Source organism: Tyto alba, unplaced genomic scaffold (genome assembly GCF_018691265.1).
Source record: "Tyto alba isolate M040663 unplaced genomic scaffold, T.alba_DEE_v4.0 Super-Scaffold_8, whole genome shotgun sequence".
NCBI lineage: Eukaryota > Metazoa > Chordata > Aves > Strigiformes > Tytonidae > Tyto > Tyto alba.
This window is the reverse complement of record NW_024881329.1, coordinates 193,952-216,362: the sequence shown is the minus strand read 5'-3', so window position 1 is coordinate 216,362 and position 22,411 is coordinate 193,952.

Below are 22,411 nucleotides of genomic sequence, written 5' to 3'. Positions count from 1 at the left end.
TTGAATTCATCAGTGAGAATAAATGTCGACTTACAAAATATATAGCGTACTTCCTATAGCAGTTGACTGCTGTACTAATTATACTTACAAGGGTAAGTATGTTACCAGTAGGGTAATATAGGATCAGAATATCACTTATCAGCAGAAATTTTTGAAAGAAGGCTACGTTTACATGAACTAAACAAATTTTCTGACAAAGTCAGTCAGGAAGCTGGTGCTGCCACACCAGTCAGATAGTAGGAATATTGAAATCCATTGAACGTATATTGAAGCTGGGTACAGCTGCCCCAGCTGTGTCCCCTCCCACGTCCTTGTACCTCTCCATGGGGCAACAAGAAATAGAGAAAGCCTTGATGTTGTTCAAGCACTGCTCAGCAATAGCTGAAACACTGCTGTTATAGAATCAAGGAATGGTTTCGGTAAATGAGCTGCTATGAAGAGAATGAAATCTTTCCCAGCCAAAACCAGTTCACTTATAAAGGTGACAACAAGTCAGAGTAGACAACTGAAAGCTGATGGAACACAAAAGCCTTCCCCTTATAAACAAGAATTTTACTCTCATTATCCATAAAGTAACTAGATTTGGCATGTTGCAAAATATGATTTTGACTACTTGGTAAGTAACTGAGTTTCCATGTCCACAGTGTAGGTATTTATATAAGAACTAGTTGTTCAAGTGGCCATTATAGTTGAGAGACAGATAGTCAATAGAGTCCAGAAAGTGACCTATCTCATCTTAAAATACACAGTTATCTACAGTCAGATATATTTGCACTTTTAAATTCCAATGGTCATACTGAAGAGGTCTCTTAACCCTAATGGAGCTAAGATAACTGACGAGATAATATGCAGCTGCCTGAAAGTAGGTAAGCAAAGTAAATCCTACTCCAATGGTTTCCACATAATTTTACAAAGGGAATTTTAAAATCTTTTCTTTTTTTTTTTGGCCTAGGGAAATGTCCACAAGTAATAAGACAACTTTTTTCCTCTTTTGCCCCCCTGAATCCACCTTTGCTCAGCTACTTGTTGTTCCTAATCCAAAATACCAGATACAATCTTTATGTAATTTAAAATCTCCTGTTGGGAAAACACTCATCTTCCCACAGAATATCATTTTGTAACTAGGACATCTGTCAAAATGTGTATTGTATTTTTTATTATGAAGCACCTCTTTTTAACCTTCACCAGACTTTCAACTTCAGACTTTCAGACTTTACTAACTTTACTAACTTTCAAGGACTAGAGTAAGTCATTTTGATTAGCAAATGGCAGATGGAAGAGCAAGGGTCTGTATTTATGCATGTTTTTATATCTTTACCCAATAATGGAGGCAGTCCTTTTGGCTACCCATGCTATTTCATTTATTTGTTAAATTGTAACATGTGGGTCATGGCAGATTCTGCTGCTACTGATATGAATTTGTTTCACAAAGATGTATTAATGTTATCCAGGATATATAGAAAACAATAATCTGGAAACAAAATAAGCATAGTTATTCCTATTTTTATCAAGCTAGCAAAATCTACCTTGGAATAAGTGTTTACTACAGAAACATTTTTGAAATTGTTTGTTTTCTTCTTGAAGTACTAATGCACACCACTTACCTTTTCAAGACACAGATATCTAACAAAAACCAGGCATAAGTACTTTAATAGTCTATAATGTTTCTTGTTTTTTCAGTATATACAAAGCTTATTTGATAAATATTATTTAATTATACACGAAAACTAGTAAGCTAGCTGTCTGCCGGGCATATTTCTGCTTTTTTCTGGTTTATTTAATTTTCTTTATTTGATTATTTAGGGAAAATGAAGCCTGTAAATTTTCAGTAACAACTGAAATGCTATGCTGAAAGAAAGGAAGAAAGAAAGAAGGAATAAACACACAGAGAAGTATCTAACCATTGAACTGATCTGAAGAAAACCTACTCATTTGTTTTACCTCAGGATTTGTATATTTAGAGAATTAAAACTTCAGATGAAGAATGAACTTTTTATATTCTATGTGGAAAGAAATAAAGTATAATCTTATAGTGAAGACAAGACTGGCTTATAAATCAGTCATTTGTGGCTGAAGTGCTGAAGAACGAATTTATACTTTTGTAAAACATTTAAATCTTATTTTAAAGGCTTCTAAGAAATGTAGGCAAGTGTAATTTCCTTTTTTTTTTTTTAAATAAAGAGACGTTCATGCCATCTACTTTTAACATCTAACTAAGAATCTTAGGATCTTAGCTGCTCATATTTTCAGCAGAGAAAGAAATTACTAACAAATATTCAGAATCACTTTCTTGAGACCTCACTGATTCCTAATTTAGGTATTTGTACACCTGAATCTAGATGGCATGAAACTTACTTCCTGAAAAATATAATGTTATGGTTCTGAATATAGCCATCAATACATGTGCAATGATGTCTTCCTGAACCTATAAATACCTTGAAATAAAAGTTCCAAAAGAGGTATGAATCATTCTTACTTTAGTTTTATTGCCAAATTAATATAATCTCATAGACCAAGTTGGTAATCATTTTACTCCAAGTAATATACAAAATGTCATCCAGTAGGAGTGACTTGGAAAGTACTAAATTTTTCCTGTTACATGTCTAAGAAAGATAAATTCACAATGAAGCTGCTGGTTCAAACTCTGCAAAAACATGAATCCCTAAACCTTCTGATGACATTTTTATACTGATAATAAAAAGGTGAAAGCTATTAAAATATGCCCCTGGAACAGTACTTCTAAACTTTACAGTCTAGGTTAATTGTTCAACCAAATAATGATTTTCTCTACTTGACAAATAGAATAGATGTTTCTTTCCTCCATGTAAAAACACAAAATCCCCAAGTAACTTCTAGGAAAAATAGAACAACAATAGTAAACAGAAATATGGTAACATATTCCCCTGGTACACTGGGATTTGAAAATGTTGTCCTTTTATTTCTGTTTGCCCAAAGAACAGACAACATTAAATGGGTATAGATGGAGAAAATAGAAGGAATAAAATGTAGGCAAGTTAGAAGATACAGGACTCTGTGACAAGCTCATTTGCCCATGGATGTCCCTTTTTAAGCATTCCTATTATTTACTTCTTTCAGAAGTACAAAGCTGTAAGAGGTAGCAGATTCAATAGCAAACCAAGAAGCTAATCAGAAACACAGTTTGGTGAATTTTCTACATGGTGTTTGCCTTTGCTGAGGTTTCTTGATTTGCTTGGTGCTGTGTAATAAAAGTGTGTGAAATTCCAAAGATAGCAATCCAAAAGACCCCATGAAAAATTGAATTTAATTTTTTTCTTAGAGTTTGCATCTGTCTATTGGTAATTGATAGAAACTGTTAGCTAGCTTTTGCTCAGAGCAAATTAGTCTTGTTATTCTGCAAGTTCAAGTCCTTTGAAGTAATATCTGAGAAGACTGTACAGAGTCAACATAACTTTTCCTCAGCTAGAAGTGCGAAGAAGTAATCAATTTGAAGTCTGAAATTCATGTCTGGCTACCATCAATAACAGACAGTTTTCAAAATGGCATAGAATCAAGACACACTTGATTCAGCGTTGATCCACTAGGAAAAAGCTTTAATATTTGTCCAATATCTGAGAAATATCCCCTTTATAAATACTGCCAGACACAGAGCACACAGCTTCTGTGCACAAAAGGCCAGATAACTCTGGAAGCAGCCATTTTAAGTCTCTCCTTGATCAGATATTACATCAAGTCTCAGAATAGTCTAGGTTATCCTGTGCTTTGGCTATTGGGAAGACAGGTAGAACAAATTTACTACCCTCATTTGTCTTGCAAACCAGGCCTTTGAGCAGGGGCCTGTCACTGGGAAAACAGAATTGATTTTTTTTTTTAGCCTACATTCTTTTTTAGTGTACTGAGGAGGCTCCAAACTTTTTTTATGGATGTTTTTTTGGCAGCAGTTCTCCAGGGACACTGGATTTTTTGGTTTTGCCTTTTACATACGGATATTTTAACCCCTACCAAACAGTGCACTCCCATTCTGCTTGATTGATGTGTCTTAGTGCTACCATAAAATAAGAGGCGCTAAGTCTTTTTTTCCTATACAGTTTCTGAGAGGCTACTGGTAGAGGTAAGATTGCTCAATACTCTGAATGCTTTCAGCAGCTCCTCCTTTTCATGGTTATTGAAAGAAAATGTAAGGATTCTTCTGTTTTTGCTCTGTTCAAAAGAGGGTTAACAAAAAAACCTCAAGATAAATATCTGTGTGAAAACCAAACCTCGCTTAGAATATACACATTCTATATATATGTGTGCATGTGTGTGAGAGAGTGATGACATTATTACTAACTGTAGTCATCTTGCTAGCAATGCCATTAATGCCCATATGAATAAGTATTGAGTCTGAATGAGCTGTGGTAACTAGCTAATAGTGATTTCTATGACTATTGGTTGATTTAAATTTAAAAAATTTCAATAAATGATGCTCTTACTTCCCTTCAATAACAACAAAGCTTTATGCTGCATTTATGAATTTTTGGATAGCATGTCTAGCAAGCATTGCTTTGCTTCTGACAAGTGGCCTGGATAAAAATGCTCCATTCCATGCAACTACGGCAAACACGGAATTCTGGCTAAAGGTCAACGTGTATGATCAGCTACACTAGACACATGTTTTCATCAAAAACAACTGCAATAGCAGATGGACAGCAGACGTGTTCAGTCTCACTAGTCTTGGTGGTGAGATGGAACTGTCCCTGATGAATTTTTTTGTCTTTAGTGACAGAGACATGGACTAACAATGGGCAGAAGTGCAACCACAAGAAATCAGATCAAACAGATAAATAAATCAGTTCATAAATCACGACTGGAATCCATGTTAGACATCACCTTCATTCTTCATGAACAGAAAATGATGTGAAGGTACATCTCCTGTAGAAATCTCTCGAGAAGACATCTTTCATTGTGTTTACAGTCCAAATTATATTAGCGCAAATTTTAGCAACTATAGGTGCATGCCATCGGAAAACAGGAGCCAAGACAAAGGAATATCACATCTGGCATGATTGGTCTTTCCAGATCCAGTATGTTGCTGCATTTTTTATTTTTGCTCTTGCTTAAGGTAATCCTTGAAATCATTATTCTTTCTTCTCAGGTGAACCAGAAGATTAAATTGCATACCAGAAGATTATTACAATCTCTATAGAGGAAAGAACTGTTGAGACAGAAAGCTAGCATTTGCAGTTTATGTGTAGAGAGATTAGGCTGACTCAGGAACCAGTAACATTTTAGTTGTTGTACTGCAATTAGCATAGTAAGAAATAACTTACTCTGCCAAGAAATTAAATTGTTCTTGTTCTGAAAGTTTACATGTTCTGTGAAAGCATTTAATCCATACTTTAAGAAGATAAAGATGATACACTGAGCTCATATTTTTTTGCACACTGAACTGTAAAGTAAGTTTTTAAAATTACTTTTTACCTGACAAAATAAACTTTGAAATATACACCAAAAAATACATTTAGAAAGCACAAGTAAAGATTGAAAGAGATGTGAATCTACAAATAAAGAAGTCAGGCTCATCTGTGGTAAGGGAATTAAATTGTGGTGGTTGTGTTAAAATTGGACAAAGAGTACATTGTACTCCTACAGCACTTTTTACACAAATCCCTTTATATTTGGAAATTGAAATAATCATAAAATCAGAAGACATTCCCTTGTATATACACAATGTATTCAACAGCCTAGACTAATAGCTTTTCTTCTGATGTCTGACCGTTCAAGTTGGTGTGATAAATTCCAGAAATTGTTTACCTTCCTCTACAAAGCAGTATTTCTTCTGTTATTATTTAAACAATTTCAACAAGCATCCTCTAAAGACTGGGTCATAAGATGATTATATACTTGGGGAGAAAACAACATTTAAAGAATGATAGTGAACTGTACCACCTATTAAAGACATCCACTGAAGCTTAAAGGTCAAATAACTCTTGCCTTCTAATAAATAACATGCAAGATTTGCTAGAATAATGGTCCTTCACAACTTTGACTGAATGCCCTTTTTTCAAGGGCCTTTTTTTCATTGACTAGTAAGAGGAGAGCCAGGAGAGCAGTTTTATATGCAGAAAGTCTATGGAAATTAATCCATTTAGTTTCCTTCATAAACTTTTGAGACTTTTACAGTTAACAAGAAGTTTTATTTTATTCATTTCTTGCATATAAAAAAAGAAATCAGCTCTTTAATCATAGTCGATGCTTTTCTGAACTTCTTTTGGAGAATTTAAAGGAAGGCAAAAGAAAACCTGACAGGGATAATTTTCTGAGCAAAATATCAAGAAAATCTTAACATAAGAAGACATTTATCTCTACTTTTTTCCTCCTTCATGATACTCAGGTAGTTACAGAAGTCAACTCTATACCCTGTCTGACCAAAACAATCAGAAGTTAGCTATATGGAGTGAAAAACAGGAGCCTAGAGAAATGGGGATGCAAGAGGTGCACATTGTGTCAATCTACAAACTATGTGATCTTCAACAGACTAAGCCATTAAATTCAAAAGATAAAAGGACACTGCAAGGTTTTTCATTATATATGTAATACCAGCACTCTTCTAGTACCTGAAAAAGAAGCTTTTTTTTTTTTTTTTTTTTTTTTTTTTCCCATTATTTTCATGCAACTGCAATAGGAAGATGTAGGAAATGTACTGACATAAATCCATTACTGACATGGTCTTTATAAATCTTTGGATTTCCCCAAAACATGAAGTTTAACCAACCACTGTAAATGTTCCTGATCCAAAGCAGGGAATAATTACTTTCTGTATAATATATACATGTAGTTTGAGTCTTATAAGAGGCCTTCAATCCCCCAGACACAATAAACCCCAAAGGGTCTACAATTATCAAACTGGGTTACTTCTTTCTCTAATTTCTTTCTGATGAAGGAAGAGTCATGGAAGATCTAAGACTAGGCTTAAATCTTTCATCTCTCTCTTATTAGGAAGCAGGAATAAGTAGACTCCAGGAAACCCTTTCTTATTTGATGCTAAAAAGTTGACATCTATTACTCAAATTTGATGTCTAGAAGTGGCTAGAAGGCCTCTTTCGCTTCTATTTCTTGGGATGATGAAGTAAACGGAAGAAATCTGTGAGAACCTGTAAGCCAAAGAATAAAGAGTATGATTTTTCATTGACTGCATAATAGAAAGTGGACTATTGTGGTCTGCCTGCACTGCTAATTGAAAAACAGACCCTCAGTACTGTGTAACTCTCAGAACAACGAGGTACTAGTTAAAAAGTACATGTGAAAGTCAAAAGAAAGTAAGCGAACCTACTTACACTCATACAAACATGAAATTCATTCGAGACTGATCTATAGACTTAATGCAAGTATTACAGAAATTTAATACAGAAAATTTTGCAAATAGATTAGGAAAAAAGATAACATTAGCAATTGCGCTGCATCTGCTGCTTACAGTTTTCAGCTACCCATGAGAAAATATGCATTCTTAAGTGTATCATAATAGATCTTAAAAGTTTAGACTCAGGTAACGTATATTCACTTGCAAAATGCAGCTATTAAAAGCTTTCAATAAAGGACATAATAAGGATTTCTTTCTGTTTCTTCTGCGCCTCTGAACTGTTAGTTTGTTTGATAACTTGGCTGATAATGTTAAAAGCTGAGTGAATGTTCACCGTCTATCTGACTGAATCAGTAGGACTTAATTGCTCTTTGTAAGTGACAGCAGCGATCACCCTTCCCAGAGAAGGAAATGGTGTTGCTTGCATTAAAAACACCCCTTAAAACAACCTGAATCTGTTCCTTTGGGATATTCTTTGTAGAATCTTCTCATACTGAAGCAAGGATCGATTGGTAAGCAAACAATATTTCTCAGAAGAAAATACGATATAGGAAAATGTTTTGTCTTAATCAGTTAGGTGGATTAGTGTTGAGAATACAAGAAATTGTAAATATTCAGTGTTACAGAGAAGGATAGATGGAGTCCAGTGAGGAAAGGTTTAGAAAAAAGATTAAGGAAGAACTAGAAATGTAGTCTTCCCATTAAATATATAATTTACAGATTTTTTAACTATATCTTCTGCAATTTTATTAGTAATGATCAGCAAACTAAAAAAAAATATAGTATCTAAGATGTTAGTACAGTTAACTGATCTTCATGGGAAGCAGTGAGACTTCTGGTAAACCATAATCTGCTTTGGTAATCAGAGCTCTGAATAGTGCCTTGCATTTTGTGACATTTTTAAATTTTTACCTTGTACAACACTGGGAAAAAAAACTCCTCTAAAATATTTTCAACTAAATATGTAGATCTTAGTCTGCAGCTAAAAGGCTCTATTTTTGAATTTATGATGACAAGTTATAAGACAAAATGGTGGACATGATGACAGACCATTCTGTGAAATTCTGAAAAATAGTTTGGAATAAATTTTGATTCGTGCCACTATCCCGAAATGAAAACTACAGTTGCTGTTTTCACTAAAGGGCTGCTAATTTACAGTCATACATAGCATAGTTATGGTTGTTAGAAGGGTAAGGGATAAGGATAATTGCTAACATTCAAGTGGCATAAACTGAAGTGCTCAAGAGTTAAATCAAAAGACTTATCTTTTTAGCATCCAGATTTGGCTCCAGTTAATACAGAAAACCCCACTGGTTATTGTTTTTACAGCATCTATATTATACAAAAATTGTGATAATTTTTTAATATATTTATCTGAAGAAAAGAGAAGTTTAATGAAGGCTAAGTGCTCTGTTTCATACAAACTCTGGGTCACACAAAGTATAGCAGCAATTTAACTTTCCTCTGCTACCGCTGCACACAGTGGTAGGATGAAAGGCAACAGACACAAGTTGCAACACAGGAAATTCCAACTTGGTAAAAGGAAGAAAAAATCACCCTGAAGATAGACACTGGAGCAGGGGCCCACAGAGGTGAGGGAGTATCTCCACCTTTGGAGATATTCAGACCTCAACTGGTTAAGGCCCTGAGGAACCAGATATATTTGGGCTGCTACCAGCAAGAGGCTGAACTAGATGACCTCTAGACGACTTTTCCAACTTAATTATTGTATGAGTCTAAGAAAATGAAGAGAAATTCAGTAATTCAGTCATCATTAAAGTTAATGAAACCTGATTTGCTACAGATTATGTCTTATGATTGATGGCAGGTTTCATTTAAGCTTTTTTTTTCCAAAAATCATGTGTGGGAAAAGGACAAATGAGAAGACAGCAGAGTAATACTATAAGCTCTATTTCTTTAGGAAAACAGACTAAAAAATGTGAAAATAAAATGAGACAGGGATACAGAGAACATGAAAAGGAGCAATGATCCTACAGAAAAGCAGAAGAATGACAGAGGAAGTAATGAGGGAGATAATGAAATGTAAGATGATAACATGTGAGGGAAGCTAGGTAGTAATGATGATGAATGTTCTGGGAGAGTACACGAAGTTAAAATCTGTAATCACTAACAATAGTAAAAATCCAGATTATTATCATAGCATAAATAGATCTGAAATAATTCTAAGAAAGGCACTGTCCCTGAGTTTTGTTGACACAGAGACATAAAGGTAGAATGGAGAGATCATAATTAAAGTGTTACTCTTCTGGAGTATTAAGTGTAGCTATATTATTCCTGACACATTCACCGAATCTGTCCCCTAGAGAAGCTTCCACATAAATCCTCTACCACTATATTTCTTATGCCATTCTTTTTCTAACCATATTGTTAGAAAGATTTTCCTAATAACTAACCTCAACATTTTTTCTTGCAGATTAATCCAGCTCTGTCTTCTTCTACACCCCTATTAATCATGGATAACAAGTGATCACTCTTTTCTAACATTTTTCTATTGTTTGAAAGATTATCATCATGGCTGGAATTATTTGCCATTAATTTAGGTCCCTAAAGGTGAGCTAAATGTCAAAGTTTCCATAACAGTCAATGGATAGTTAGCCAAAAGAGCCTCTCAACTTTAGAGCACTAGTCAACTAATGACATGTAGGTACTTAAATTAGCTTAAATGGAATCACTTTTGAACATACTGCTTTCCTCTCCACTGACTATCATGGGAGCTTGATATCTTACTCACATGTAAGGTCCTAGAACTAAGGAGCTGAATCCCATCCTGCATTCTTCATTCTCAAGCTTTTTCTTGGAGTGGGTGGGAGTGATCACCTCAACCCCTTATTTGTTTTCTGTAATAAGGAATGCTGGGCGAGAAGGGGCACTGCTAAGGAACTGAAGTGAGGTTGGTGGGAAGTAACCCCCCAACATAGACACACACCAGTCACAGAAATTTTTCTTCTCTACCTGCCCTGATTTACTTCTGTTTTGCTGGGACTGTTTAGTGATTGTTGGGGAATTTTTCATTTGCTTGTTTTGAAAGCTAGTATTTCAGCAGACTGTGAGCCCTCTCTACATATTAATTGTTTGTGGTTTTGGCTTGCCAAGAAACCTTTGGCCTTCTCTTATTGCCCCAAAATGCAAATAATATGGCAACTCATATTGTCTAAATCCTGGCCTCAGTTAAGAGCATGGGCTCCCTCTGTAGCCAGTGGAAACAATATGCACTTTAACAGGGCAAAAATCTGCATGTAAATTGTATTTTTGATGTTGAATTCATAAACATTCTTTCTCAAGATTACCACAATGCTGCACAATCATGTTGTTTAACCTATCTTGTGCATGACATCAATGGCATTTTTATTCTTCAAACCCATGGAAAAGGTCACATACAGCACAGACATACTGACTTTATTCCACTGAAAATATTAAAATGTATTAACAAAAGACCTTCATAAAAAAAAAAAAAAAAAAAGGCCAATATATCCACCTTTATGTGTCAAAAAATATTACTGGAAGCTAGAATCTTGAAAGATGGTCCCACTGAGAATCAGAAATGTTGTGAGGGTTCAGCACACATCAGTATCTCCATATATAGCCTACCAAATACAACAGAAGTTTTGCCTCCATATGAATCACAAGTGTGAGCAGAGATAACTTTGAAGTAATTTTTAGCTTTGCACAACCTCTTTTTGACTCATATGTCTCAACACGTCATAAGATGCTTGTTTTCAATTAGAGCTGAAATTCCACATTTGAAAGCTGGGCCACTGGGAACTTTTTTTAATCTGAGATCAAATGATTTTAGGTTTGAAAGTTTTTTTGCTTGTTTTGATTTTTTGGAAGGTTCTTGTTGGGGAGAACAACTTTTGCCTCATAGTTACCACTAGTGTATTCTCATCACCAGGGCATCAGTTGAAAAGACTTCTAGAGGAGAACAGAAGAAGATTTTTTTTCCCCATTTATTTTTCCATTGGGAAGTTGTGGGAGAACAGTTTGTTCAGCTATCACTCACTTTCAGTCTTCCTTGCAAGAGATCAAATGTGCTCAAGGCTTTCCTCTTCTGGAATACAATGCACACCACCAAATTTTCCCTAACCTGTTTTCAAATTACACAGCGGGCCTGTAAGATAGAATGAATTATTTCTTATCAAAGCAGAAAAAGACTAATTGGGTGCATTTACAGTAGGATAATGAAGGCTGTGTAATATCATCTTGTTAATTCTATTTTGTACTCTAACAAAATAAAAACCAGTAACAACAAAGGTACAAAATTGTATTTTGTAACTGAATATCTATCTTTTAACATTCTGCCTGATTTCCTTATACTTAAATGGACTTAAAATAAAAATATTTTTGGAAAATATTTGATGTAACTATTATTATGTATCTCCTTTTTGCATGTACATTTGTGAATGTACTTTATATCTGAAATGCCTACTTGTGAGGCTTTTTGTATTATAATATTGTAACACTTGTTAATGAAACAATTAGCATTGTGTTCTGTTAAAAAACAAAATTCATTAAAACACTAACTTTTTTTCCTGTGGGTCCTTATTTTAGTACACATAAATTGATAACTCAGTGTAATTTAGAAATAATATGTTAAGAGGATAATAGAACATAAAACAGCCCAGGTCAGAGGGGACATCAAAATATCATCTGGTTCAACCTATTATCTACCATCCTGTCCACTCAAATCTTTAAAACATCAGTGATGGGAACTCCACAAGTCCATGGGAGACTGATAGGTTTCACTGTGAAAAATTTCTTCCTTATACCAATATGAAACCCTGCCCAGTGCAGCTTGTACCCTTTGCCCCTTGTACTCTCCATGTGGCTCCCTGTGAAGAGAGAGCCTCCATCCTCTTTGTAGCTGCCTTTTAGCTACTGGAAAACTGTGATGAGATCCCCCTTAAGCCTTTTCTTCTCCAGGGTGAAAAGACCTAACTCCTCATACGACAGGTTCTCCATCCCTTTGATCATCTTCGTGGACCTCCTTTGGACCCTCTCCAGTTTGTGTCTTCTGTGAATTGTGCAGGTGAGGGCTGGACACAGTGCTCCAGGTGTGGCCTGGCAAGCACCAGCTAGAGTGGGATGATCACAACTCTGTCCCTGCTATCAGTGTCTCTGTGGCTGCAGCCCAGGATCCAGCCAGCCCACCTTGCTGCAGCAATGCACTGCTGACTCACGTGCCGCTTGTTGCCCACCAGGACCTCCAGGTTTCAGCAAGGCAGCTCCCCAGCCACACCGATCCCAGCTTGTACTAGGCTCTTTGGTTATTCTTTAGTCATCCCAAGTGCAGGACCTCGCACTTGCCTTTGTTAAACTTCATATGGTTCTTGCTAGCCCACTCTTGCAGCCTCTCCAGGTCTCTCTGTAAGACGGCTCACCCTTCTGACATGTTCTCCTCACCACCCAATTTGGTGTCACCACTGAACTTGGTGAAGGTACTTTTAATCTCATCATCCAGACCATTGATGAATATGTTAAACAGCATGGGACCCGATATTGATCCCTGGGGGGCCCCACTTGTGACAGGCTGCCAGCCTGAGTGAAAAACAGTGATCACCAACCTCTGAGTGGGATCTGTTAGCCAATTTCCTACCCATCTCATAGACTACCCACCCAATCTGTATCATGCCAGTTTGTCAAGTAGGAGGCTATGTGGAACACTGCTGAACTCTTTGCTGAAGTCCAGGTCTCCCCATGTAGACAGAAGATGCTATTTTGTTGTAGAAAATGATCAGATTAGTCACACAGGATTTGCCTTTGGTAAATCTGTGTTGGCTTTTCCCAATCACCTATTTCATTTGCCTTGTAGTAGTTTCCAAGAGGACTCATTCCATTATTTTCACAGTAACTGAAGTAAGACTAGTGGGTCTGTAGTTTCCTGGTTACTCTTTTGGGCCCTTCTTGTTGATGAGTGTCACATTTACTCTCTTCCAGTCATCAGGGACATGCCCTGATCTCCATGACTTTCCAAAAATTATAGACAGTGGCCTTGCAACAATATCAGCCAATTCTCTTAACACCCTGGGATGGATTCTGTCCAGGCCCATAGACTTTATGTGGGATGAGCCCTTGCAAGAGGGCTCAGATCACCCCTTCCTCCACCACTGGTGGATCAACATATGTGTTGTAGCTATTTGATCCTATGATCTAGAGTCCAGCTACACCAGTAAAGACAGAGGCAAAGAAGGTATTGGGAAACTCTGCCTTGACATTATTAGTGACTAGTTTCCCTGCTGTGTTTAGTAATGGGTCTTCCCCGTATTTCTGCTTACTGCTCACATATTTGAAGAACCCTTTCTCATTCTTGTCATCTTTGACCAATTTCAGTTCCAACTGATCTTTTGCCTTCCTGATTGCATCTCTGCCCTAGCAAGGTTCTCATCATCCCCAGTGGGTATTTAGCCACCTCTGGCCACAGTTGATATGCTTCTTTTTTGCTTCTAAATACACCCAAAAGCTCATTGTTAAGCCAGGGTCGTCTCTTGTTCTGTCTTCTTCCTTTCCCTTTCTAGGGAATGGACTGTTGTGCTTCCAGGAAGTTATTAAGTAACTCCCAGCACTTAAGATGGTGGCTATTAGGGTTCTTGCATTTGGATAGGGTTGGGGAGCATTCCTCACTACCCTGGTAGATGCATACATCCAACTTGTTGCTTATGAATATGCTTTGGGCACGGTCCCCCAAGCTCATTAGTTTAGTGCATGATTCACTTAATCAGTCAGTCTGCTAGCAAAGTCTGCCTTTTCTAGATAGATGGATCTCATCTCTCCCTGGTAGGCTGTATTCCTTAAAGAATGACTTGTGATCTTAGAAACCAAAGCCCTGCTGCTGAAACCAGATATTGAGCTGCATGATGTGTAGACCTGTGCCTGCACCTCTGCCTCTGACTGGCAGGACAGAAGAGAAGATTACTTGGGCACCCATCTCCTTCATTTGTGCCCCCAGGGCTCGGAAGTTCTGATTAATCTCACCTAAGTTTTGTTTTACCATGTCATTGGTGCCCACACGGAGAAGAGGTGGACAGTCGTCTGTGCTTTTAACTGGTTGTGGCAGTCTTCCTGTGACATTCCACATCTTGGCTTCTGGCAAGCAGCAAACTCCCCTTCACTGTACAGCTGGCAGATGGGTGCTTCTGTGACTCCCAGGAGAGTCACCCACTACTAGCATTCGCCATTTCCTTTCTCAGCTTTGAGTGTGTGCTGTGGGTGTCATTTCTCCCTGTGAATCTCGCTCACTGGTTTTGTCCACTTCCAAGGCTTCACATCTGCTGTTGGTTGGTACATACAAGAAGGAGAGTGAGGTGATAGCCTGTTCCCATGGATCACCAAAGACCATCGTGCTTCCTTCTCCAAAGTTCTGTCTGGTCGCTGTTGAAGCTCTTTGTCTGGCAGTCCTTAGCTGTTTGCGCTACAGGGCACTATTATTTCTTCTTGCCAAGTCTCAGATAATACCTGATCTATTACTTGTTCACCCTCCCTAATACAGCATAGCTGTTAACTTCCTCCTGCAGCTTCTCCACCTGCTGCCTGAGTGACCCCACCAGAGCCCAGCTTGCACCACCCAGGAGCGGGGGGTGCAGTCCTGGCAGCCCTCCCCTGGCCAGCAGATATCCCGATAGGAAGCTGCTCTATCTGGGAGGATGCCCCCACCTGTCCTGGGCTCCCCTGGCCAGGCAGCTGGTTCCTGCCTGGGCTCAACCACCATGCTTCTGGCAACTTCCAAGCGCTGTCTAACAAGTCCTTCTAATTCCCAGGAGACCTCAAGCTGCTGGCTAGGCTTACACAGCACAGCCTAGCTGGGGTGATGTCATGGTTTAGGCCTGATTGACAGCCAACCCCAACGCAGCAGCTCTCTCTCCCTTCCCCTCCGGCAATGAGAAGGGACAGAGAGCCAGGCTTGGGGTTCAAGATAGGACTGGGATGGGGGAAAATCCCCCTTTTATGATCACGAGCAAAAGGCAGATTCGTTAGGGGAAGAAAAAAAGAACATACATTTATTACAGACACTAACAACACATAACAGAGTAGGACAGTGAGAAGCATTGCCACATCTTGAGAACACCTTCCCCCACCCCTCCCTTCTTCCCGGGCTCAGCTCTGCTCCCGATATCTCTACCTCCTCCCCCAGTGGCGCAGGGGCAGGGAATGGGGGGTGCAGGCAGTGCTGCCACTTCCTTCATCTTCGGTGAGGGGAGTGTCCAAAACTTGTTACCCCCTGCTCCATCGTGGTCCCCCTCTCACAGGAGACAGTCCTCCACAAACTTTCTCTGACTTGAATTCCTCCCATGGGCCGCAGCGTTCCCCACACTGCTCCGTCATGGGTCACTAACTTCCTCCGACTGGATTCTCTCCCACGGGCTGCAGCCCTTCCTGAGCTGCTCCGGCGTGGGACACCCCCGCATGCTGCAATCCTCCCAGCACTGAATTACAGCAGCGGGGCTACCTTTTTCCATGAGACCCCGGCCTTCTTCGGGCACAGAACCTTGATCAGCCGAGCAGGAACAACAGGCTGTAAATCAATGTCTGCTCCACCGTAGATCTTCATGGGTGGCGGGGGGGGCCGCCCTGCCGTCTCACCACAGGATACAGGAGGGTCTCTGCTCTGGCACACCTCCCCCCTCCTTTCTTCCTCCGTTCCTCCACTGACCTTGGTGTTCACGCAGCTGCAGCAACTCCTCCTCACAAGTCCCACTGCCCGTCACCACGTCCCTTCTTAAATACGTTATCGCAGAGACGCAGCTGATTGGCTCAATTTCCCAAACAGAAGTGGAGCTGACGTGGAGCTGGGGGAGCTTCAAGAAGCTTCTCACAGGGGGCCGCCCCGATAGCCCCCTCCCCTGCCACCAAAAAACTCCACCACTCACTCAACCCAGGACAGGTGACCATCAGGGCTGCAGCCTCAGCTGGCGAGTGAGCAGAGCAGAGCAGGCAGCAGCCCGGTACCCGGCAGAGCGCACAGCCCTTCCTGCGTCCCTTTCCACGGGAACCGCCGTACTCTCGTGTTTAGATTAATCCATTTTAAGCTCCATTCTAAAACACAGTTTAAGAAACTGTGAGGTAATTATTTATATTTTGCAGACTTCGTTAATTCAGCGATGCTGAAATAACGTCCCATGCAAAAATTACAATATTGGCGGAATGCTGGTTTCATTGATTGAAATGCAAAGCTGTAGTTTAGTAATAGGAACCTTTCACATCATGCCTCATAAGCACATAAGGCTTTCAAAGCCACTACAGAAATTTTAATTGAGTTATGATGATGTTGCTTTCAAATAAGGAACTAGTATTATTTTTAATATAGACAAGATTTTCCAAAAGCAGTGAATCTTCAGATAGTTTAACATTAAAATGCACAAAATATACAAAGATTATCACGTGATGTAAAAAAAAAAAAAAGATATCATATGACATGATATATCTGTACAGAGCTTTTCAGATATGTACCCTCAGTAATTAAAATGAGACACAATATAATAGGTGTATAATTTCACACAGAGAAGGAGGCTGAGACAAAATACTTCGGATCTCTGTTGCCTCTAGATAAGAAGAGCTTCTCAAATTCTGGTGGCCTTAGAAGGTGCTCACCAGGAGACAGGTAGCTGTCATCAGCTGTTCCTCTCATCATTTCTCATCAGTGGATAGGCAGTAATTCCTCCTGAGATCTTGCAAGAGCAGAAACAGCTCCCTCATGTTTGGTAGCTGTGAGCTTCCACTGAATTTACTGTTCAAAGGAGGAGGAAGTAAAGAATTAAATGGAAACTTAAGCCAAGAATCAACTTTCTTCAGGCAAGCATTGTAATTCAGAATTTGAGAAAGGAACCTCTGCACCTAGAAGTCCTGAACCTGCCTTCTGAGCCAGAGGTGCACAGCTGTTGCAGGATGCAGCCAGAGTTGCTGCCTCCCAAAAAGTTGAACTCTAACCTTAGCAGGTGCTCAGAGCCAAGCTCTGTTGCCTCTTACACAGCTGAAATACTGTATTTGCTTCTGAGAGAGAAAGTGGCTCTGAAGCCATCCTTCTTGGCCCACAAAGACCACTGCTGAAGCAGTTTCCGTGAGGATTCTGCATATAGCCACTTTGCCCAAATAGCTGCTATCTGGGGATGCATGACAAGAAATGGCTGTAGGGTGTGCAATCTGTATTGATCCACTACTATCAGAACTGGAAACCCTTGCAAATGGTATTTCTTAGAATATTTCAAATTCTCAACACTTTTCTTGGATAAACCCTCATCAAGAAAACCTCTCATTTGGATTGATTACTTTAGGATATGAAATTTATGTGATTGTGCTGTCTAGCAACCTGTCCTTGATAGATTTGAACCTATTGGCTAATTTTAACCAAATGGGACAGATATATTACTCTTCTGTGAGTTTTATGAAGCAGGAATCCAGACTAAATGTCTTCTATAATTTTTCACAACATTGTTGATATGTACAGTAATTAACTTTCCAAATTTTTCTTTTAAGTTTTTATTCTCCTGTTTGTTTCTTTATAGACAACTAGTCTAAAATCAATGTGCTGTTTGAACCAAAAATAATTTTTAAAAGATATAGGGTGATCTAACGTGGTAGTCATAGTTTTGTTGCAATGATAAATGTTACGTGAATAATACCTCTGGTAGCACACCGATCGATGTAATAACAGGAAATTATTAGTTGATATCAATGTAATTCAGAACAGAAAACAGCCCTCCATTTGGAAGGTATCTAATATTTAGTCTGATGCTGAGCTATAGGTGGTAAAATGGACAAAAGATTCACTCAGTAAAAATTGCCTACATTTTATAGAAATTACAAAATGGTAAAATGGGAAGAAAACAATAGCAAAAGCTTTGGAAGGATGAAAAAATTGGCCCTTCTCTTATTAATATTAAAAAAAAAAAAAAAAAAAGAAAAAAAGAAAACAACCCATGTTATCTGTTCTACATCTGTTAAAGAATGTTCTGGCTTTGAGTGAGTGGTGGGGTTTTAGAGTAGCAGGGGAGGGGGATATCGGGGTGGCCCCCTCTGAGAAGCTTCTCGAAGCTCCCCCAGCTCCAAGTCAGCCCCAACTCTGCACCAAAACGGAGCCCATCGGCTGCGCCTCTGCGAGAACTTAAGAAGGGACGTGGTGACGGGCAGTGGGGCTGGTGAGGAGGAGTTGCTGCAGCTGCGTGAACACCAAGGTCAGTGGAGGAACGGAGGAAGAAAGGAGGGGGGAGGTGTGCCGGAGCAGAGACCCCCCTGTATCCTGTGGGGAGATGGCAGGGCGGCCCCCCCCTGCTACCCATGGAGATCTATGGTGGAGCAGACACTGATTTATGGCCTGGGAGGGGCCCCACATGTGAAATTAAGGTGGCTGTGCCTGAAGGCAGCTGGGACCCTGTGGGGAGAAGCAGCCCCCGTTGTTGTAGTTCCGCACTGGGAGGATTGCAGCGTGCGGGGGAGTCCCACGCCGGAGCAGCTCGGGAAGGGCTGCAGCCGTGGGAGGGAATCCAGTTGGAGAAAGTTGGTGACCCATGACGGAGCAGTGTGGGGAACGCTGCGGCCCATGGGAGGAACTCATGTTGGAGAAAGTTTGGGGAGGACTGTCTCCTGTGAGAGAGGGACCACCCTGGAGCAGAGGGAAGAATTTCCAGCAGCTCCCCCCACTGCAGATGGCAGAAGCAGCAGCACTGCCTGCACCCCCCATTCCCTGCCCCTGAGCCGCTGGGGGAGGAGGTAGAGATATCGGGAGCAGAGCTGAGCCCGGGAGGGGTGGGGGGAAGGTGTTCTCAAGATGTGGCAATGCTTCTCACTGTCCTACTCTGTTACGTGTTGTTAGTGTCTATAATAAATGTATGTTCTTTTTTTTCTTCCCCTAATGAGTCTGCCTTTTGCTCATGACCATAATGGGTGATCTGCCCCTCCTGGTCCTACCTCAAACCCCAAGCCTGGATCATTTGTCCCTTCTTATTGCTGGAAGAGAAGGGGGAGTGAGTGGCTGCATGGTGTTTGGCTGCTGACCAGGCTCAAACCACGACAAAGAATAAACAAGTTCTATACGTGTGAGGGAAAAAAATAATCAGGAGGTTTCTTGAAGACTTAAAAATCAAACCACTTTCAAAATTATAGTTGCATATTGAGGTTCTATCTCATCTTCAGATAAATGCAAAGTGTCATCTTCAACTTATCTCTGCTTAGTTTAACAATAAGCAGCTGAGTAGCAAATATTGAAGGGTGGGGTAATTCTGTTGAACAGAAAGAAAAACTCTAACTTCTCAGGTCTGTGACAATGTCCTCATTTACCACCAAAACAGCATAAAATCTTTAGATCAGTGAAGCAATTCACAGCCTTGTGGGCAACTGGGATGCCTCATTGCTTCTAGATTCTCAGATCTGTCAATGCCCATGCTCTGTTGGAAAGAAATTTGTGCCTTTCCTGCTCAGGATTAGATTTATCCACAGAAAGCCTTGCATTTGTGATCTCCATGCTCAGTTATGGTAAATTGCTGTACTCAGGGTTAAAACACTGATCTCAAAATATCTAAAATTGTTTTCGATACAGAAAAAACAGTAACACAAGCTACCGGTGTCACTGCATGTCAATGGTCCCCTGGTAAATATTTAATCAGATCTAAGGGCAGACAACTTCAAAATTCTCCAAAGAATCGTTTCTAGTTAGCTGGATGATCACACTTCCCCAATAAAACATTTACTTTCTGTAATGTCAGTATTTCACTGGACTCCCATACTCCAGTGTATGGGAGGCAATTTTTTCTGGTACCTTATCTCCCAAGTTTAGAATTCATTGCCATTGCTCATATAATATTGGAGATTTTGTGTAAGTACTTGAGGTTGGTCTTAAACAATGTGTTCACACATGATTTTACCTAGGAAGTAGAAAAAAACATCACTCATTTTTCAGGCAGACAGACTATGAATGCAGTGGTTTTTAATATTTGATTTTAATATTTACTGGTAAGTTGCTGAAGCCAAACCTAGCTATACAACTTCAACACAGAAATAGCAGACACACTTTTTCCTGCTTTATTCATTATGTCTCAGTAATGAGAAAAGAGGGGCCACTGCAGACCCTCTCAAAATCTACTGTAAAATCCGTTTTTATTCAGTGTTTTTCCTGAATATTACATAAAGTAACTAATCTCGATAGTTTATGGTTTTCATGAATTGAAAATAAAATAGGTCATCCTACCTTATCAACTGTATATAATGGAAATTTTTACCATTAAACACATAGTTGGATTCTTAGGATTTATCACTTGTTCTCAGGATTACATCTCCAGTGCCAAAATTCAATTCTTTTTTTTTTTTTTTTTTCCCCAGGCTCAATCAATACTCTCATTTGTTTAATCCATATTATCATTTCCTTAAAAATTTGTAGCTCTGGCTGACAATAGTATTCTCCCCTGTGTTTTCATTTAATTATTATGAAATGCAGTTACAATTACAGAACAGAGTACATGTCGTTGTATGAGATGGCTGATGGTTTTACTGTCTCTCATGTATCAATTTAGAGACATTAGAGCTAGTTTTGTTATCAGTGCTTATTGTTCTATTGACCTGAGTAAATATTACATGATCTTCATTGTGAGTTTGATTGTGAACCTCTGGTGAGGACTAGGCGTAAGATAACAGCTGCTGTAAATTGCACTAAGCCTTTACAATTAACCAAACAATTAATAAATCTATGAAGGAATTAGTACATTGAAGGGTCAACCTCAATAAGAAAAGAAAACCATGTAGTCACAGAGATGGCCGTTTTTCAAGCTAAGCTAGAGAAGTCAGGCTTCAGTCTAATTCTTCTGTCTGAGCAGTGAGATTTAAAATTCCTACGGAATAAAAGAAGACTAATAGCATTCTTGACAAGGGAAATTGAGGGAATGAGAACATCAATTGTAGGAATGACTGATAAAATTATTTAATTGACAGTAACATAAAGATAGATTTAGACAAAAAATATGATGAGCAAGTGATGGATTAAGCCTTTGAGTATACAAAGAGGCTCTCTTTTGCATCTGACTCTAGTGGAGATGAAGAGATCATTTTCCTCTGTAATTTGACAGGATGCAAGTATCATGATGAAAAATTGGAGTAAAAATTACAGGTTAAAATACACTTTTTCAATTAATTTTTACAGGAACCTGGAGAACAAACTGTAGTCAAAGATATCAGAATTAACACATTTTAGTCATACTGTTTGAATGTAAATTTTGACACTTGATATAAGTTTTGTGGTTTCATTTGAATAACACAAAGAAAACATTTTGTGTCACAGAGAAGCTTCAAGTTTCAAAAATTAGTTTTGGGGAGGTAACAGTTGAAAGACAGGAAATCTCAGCCAGAAGTGCATTTTTAATAAGGTAAAGGAAAACAACACTTTGCAAAAATGATACTGCTATTTTCCAGATCTATCTAGCCTGAATTGTGAGGATCATGCAATGGCTGACAGAACATCCTCAACAAATGATAAAAAGCATCAAATAAAATCTGCAAAGTTGAGATTCCCATTTATGTACATTAGAATTTAAGAACTGTATAAAAGAAACTTTATTCAAGCAGTTTTAGATCAGAGATCCAATGACATGACTAGACTATTATAACCCTACTGCGCCTGATGAGAGCAGCAAACAGAACTATAAGACACAGCTTTTGCTTCTAGCCTGGACCATGAACATTATGCTACATTGAAGTAAAAGACTATTTGCTTTTAAACTGGTGAACGATAGATGTATTGTGTTGTTTGATAGCTGTCTTGGCTCTGCATTCAAGTTCACATACACACCATGTAAAAGTTTGTAGAGAATCTTAAGCAGCCTCAGAAAAAGGAGCTGGAAGTACAACTTATGCTGTGCAACATCTGATGCTTTTCTTACTGAGAGATGAATTTGAGGGACCTGTAGTGAATAAACTCACCTGTTGCAGAGAAAATACAATTTGGCAGGGAAAAAAAAAAAAAAAAAAAAAAAAAAGAGGAATTAACATTGGAATCTGTGCCTTGTAATTCAGTTTTGCCCATCCCTATGCCAGCTGTAACCACAACTAAAATAAGCAAACTTGGTGAAACTTCACTGGTTGTAGATTAACAGGCTGAGG